Source organism: Arachis ipaensis, chromosome B06 (assembly GCF_000816755.2).
Source record: "Arachis ipaensis cultivar K30076 chromosome B06, Araip1.1, whole genome shotgun sequence".
In the NCBI taxonomy this organism is placed as follows: domain Eukaryota; kingdom Viridiplantae; phylum Streptophyta; class Magnoliopsida; order Fabales; family Fabaceae; genus Arachis; species Arachis ipaensis.
This window is the reverse complement of record NC_029790.2, coordinates 131,122,169-131,126,490: the sequence shown is the minus strand read 5'-3', so window position 1 is coordinate 131,126,490 and position 4,322 is coordinate 131,122,169. Positions and strand designations below refer to the sequence as shown.

Genomic DNA, 4,322 nt, shown 5'->3' with positions numbered 1-4,322 from the left:
TTTTTTTTTTTTATTATTTATGTGTTCTATTTTTTTTTTCTTATGATATCTCCTATCTCGATAAGTCAATGATTAATTTATCGTGAATTTGAGTTCTATTTAAGGGTTTATTATTAGCCAATAGATTACTACATGCACAAGACAGGATTCGAATCATCGATACTTGTTTAAGCAAACGAGTAAACTGATTACTCGACCAACTTAAATTGATTTACGTGTTCTACTTTGATTCATTAATTTTGCAAAATTCTCAAATATGTTTTTTAAGTTTTGTCAGTGCTAATAAGAAGATAAAATAAATTTTCGGATGTTTAAATATTCTTTTCCTATAAATTTTTACATTTTCTCCTTGTAGTATTAGTTTTATTTTCTTTAGTTAATCTTAAATTTAAGACTTGTGATGTTTCTTGTAATTTAAATTATCTATATTGGACAAGATTCTAAAAACCGGTTCGAACTAGCTAATCGAATCGATAGAAAAAACGGTTTAAACAGATGTTAAAATTGGAAATTTAAAAAATCGTCATTTGACCGTCAAACTAGTCGGTCGAACTGACCAGCGACTCGGCTGGTTTTCTGAATTTTTCTAAAACGGCACCGTTGGATTGGGGAACCCTAACCATTATGCAACCCTAACTCTCCTAAACGACAAACGCGCAGCACTACCATCAGGCCATCATCCTCGACCTCCTCGAGCTTCTCCTTCCTCTCATCGTCATTGAGCTCCTCCCTCACTTCCGTCCAGCCACCAACAAGCTACCGCTGTCGTTGCAACTTAGAGCTTCGAAGCCACCATCGTAACGTCATTCTCCTCCATTGTGCAGCCACCGTTTGAGGTTCGAAACCACCGTCGTTGGCCTCGTCTCCTGCCTCCGTTGCGCAGCCACTGTCCCGCCGTCGCCAGCTCTGTTCCACCGCGTCAGCCATTCGGTCGTGCCCTGTCCAGCTCCCTCTCCCTGTTCTATTAGGCTGCATTTGTTTTTGAGAATAGGACAAGACAAGACACTGAGAACAAGACATAAAGGACAGAGATATAAAATTTTGTGTTCTTGTATCCTGTTTGGTGATAAACTAGAATAAATTATAGAAATCTAATTTATTCATTTTTTTATTCAAAAAATTTGAGACGAAAAATATAATAATAAAAAATATAATTATAAAAATTAATAAGAATAATAAAAGAAAAAATAAAAAATAAGTTGTGTCTCTTGTTAGTGTCTTCGTGTCTTTCCTGTTAGGATGGACATAAAATACATTAATTCAGTATTTCTGGACATATTGTCCATATCTTCTCTGTCAAGTATAATTTTGTGTCTCTGTATCTTTATCTTAGTATCCTGTCGTTGTAAACAAACGCAACCTTAGTATTCAAAACATACTCCAATCTAATTATTCAGTTACTGTTTTAATGATTAGTATGTTATTTCAGTTCTTATTTTGTTGTTAGTTTTTTGTATTTCAAAGTTTTAATTGTTGTTGTATTTTGATTTTCCCGGTTCTTGATTTGTTAAATTATTCCAGTTCTTATTTTGTTATTGGTTTTTTGTATTTCAAAGTTTAATTGTTGTTGTATTTTGATTTTCCTTATTCTTAATTTATTAAAGAGGTAATGACCAAATCAGTACCCGAAAGATTCAAACGCTGACATTTTGGTACCTCACTATTGTTATTGACAAAATGGTCCTTAAAAGATTTTAAAATTTGACAAGCGTACCCACGAGTTCACCGGAGCATATTTCCGGCAAGCACAGTACTGACATGGCCACTGCGTTTTGATGACATGGCAAATACCCTTCCCCACCCTAATTCTTCTCCTTCTCCTTCCCCCTCCCCACCTCCCCACCCCCTTCCCCTTCCTGAATGCATTCTCCCCCTCCCCAACCCTAATCTTTCCCTCTCCCTCCCTAATCCTAATCCTCCATCTCCAACGCACTTCCCCCTCCTCAATCCAAAATCCCCCTTTCTGAACCCTAATCCCCTTCCTTAACTAATTCTCCACTAAAACCAAGACAAGCTATTAATCCCCCATCTCCAACGCACTTCCCCCTCCTCAATCCAAAATCCCCCTTTCTGAACCCTAATCCCCTTCCTTAACTAATTCTCCACTAAAACCAAGACAAGCTATTACCTTTACCAGAATTAATTAAAAACCAACATGCTGAAAGCATAGCATAACAGAAGAATACTACAGCATCAGAGTAGTTTTGGAAGAAATGGTGGTTGAAGAGAACAACAGCAACAACAACAATGGTGGGTGGGCACCAATAGGGTCTCCAATGAATGTGAATGTGCATAGCAGAAATGACTCCCATTGGACCAACTTTGAGAGTTCAGTCAACGCTGTCTTCTTTGGCTTTGTGGCCACTGCCATCCTCATCTCCATGTTCCTTCTCATGGCCATCTTTGAGAGGTTCCTTAGACCAACAACTCCGATGAATTCTCCCCTTCTGCTCGCCGGACTTCCACTGATCTTGAGTCCCAGATGGCCTTTTCCGGCAAGCTTGGCCACCCTTCACCTAAAGTCAGTCAAAAAACCTTTCTTTATTCCAATTCTCATTTCAATGTTTTGGGGTGTGGGAAAAGCCTTTAACTTTTGCTTCTTTTATGCCAAAAGTGCTTTCTTTCCTGAGGAATGCTGATTGTTGCAAAGTGCTGTTTTTTACTTCAAAAGTCTTGCCTTTTTTTTATTCGGGGTAGTTAAATTTGGGTTTTGGATAATTTATGATGAGGATTCTCTGACAAAAGATGAAGATTTAGTCTCATAATTCTGGTTGGCGACAGCAGTGAAGACGAAGGGGAGAGAGAGTTGAGAGTGTGAGACACTGGGTTGGGAAGGGGATTAGAATTCAAAGGGGTAAAGGAAAGGGATTAGGGTTCAGAAAGGGGATTTTGGATTGAGGAGGGGGAAGTGCGTTGGAGATGGGGGATTAGGATTAGGGAGGGGGAGGGAAGGATTAGGGTTGGGGAGGGGGAGAATGCATTCAGGAAGGGGAAGGGGGGAGTGCGTTGGGGAGGGGGAAGGAGAAGGAGAAGAATTAGGGTGGGGAAGGGTATTTGCCATGTCATCAAAACGCAGTGGCCATGTCAGCATTATGCTTGTCGGAAATGTGCTCCGGTGAACTCGTGGGTACGCTTGTCAAATTTTAAAATCTTTTAAGGACCATTTTGTCAATAACAATAGTGAGGTACCAAAATGTCAGCGTTTGAATCTTTCGAGTACTGATTTGGTCATTACCTCTTTATTAAATTATTCATCTTGTTATCTTAATTTGATGAATTGTTCATGCTGTTCATCTTAATATGATAAGTTGTTCAGCTGAAATCTTGTGCTTGTTTAGTAATAAGTGTGTATTTGAGCATAATAGGGTGCTGCTAATTTTGAAAAACAAAAATTACCTAGTTGCCTTACATCTTTATCTTTTTGGAGTAATAAAAAATCTTTCCTCCCAAAATAAGCTTATAATTTGTCATGTTATTATTGAGTAATTAAAAATAAAATATTTGAAAATTTAACATTTAATGGCCCACTAATTTGATACTGACACATCTATGGTAATGTCAATTTGTTGATTATTGTAGAACTATATATGATTTAAGGAAAACATGGAATCGGCATATAAAATTGTTTCGGGCATCTTCCAAGACTCTTTGAAGTAGATGACTATTCATATGCAAGGCCATAGAGCAAGAACACTACTTCTACCACCGTGGTTGTTGAGAAATCATGGTGAAAATTTGCATCAGATGAAAAATGCTGGAAAATTTTGCAAAGGTACCAAAAATAGTAATCGTGGACATATCATATATGCATAGGAAACATTTCTAGAGGCAGCAACCGACTCCATAACGAGAATGTATCATTTTAATTTTTTTTAATAATTGAGTAAATAAAATATGATTTTTTATTATTAATTTTATAAATAGAACTAAGAATAAATATGAGAGAGAAAATGATTATTTTAGTTGAACCACAGTTAAATCAATTAAACTAATAAAACTGTAACCTAATAATTGAAATAGTTTAATGATCAGTTCGATTTTTAAAACTTTAGTATTAAAAATTAGATGAAAATTTATGAAATACTTACGGAAATAAAATTTATTCTACAAATAAATAAAAATAGGATGAAATTATAAGTATTTATGACTCATTAAATTTCTGCTAATATAAAATTACTAAACTATCGAATTTATATATATTAAATCTGTTTGTTTAATAATTATATTCATATTTTTAATTAGAATTCTTCTTCTTTCTTCTATATTTTCACTCGTCAGTTTTCTGTTTTTTAACTCCATCACTTGGCCTTGCTCTCAAGAAT

The 4,322-nt window shown here is 35.9% G+C and overlaps 1 pseudogene; it reads left to right on the top strand.

Moving 5' to 3' along the window:
* On the top strand, positions 2,094 to 2,604 carry LOC107647654 (annotated as a pseudogene).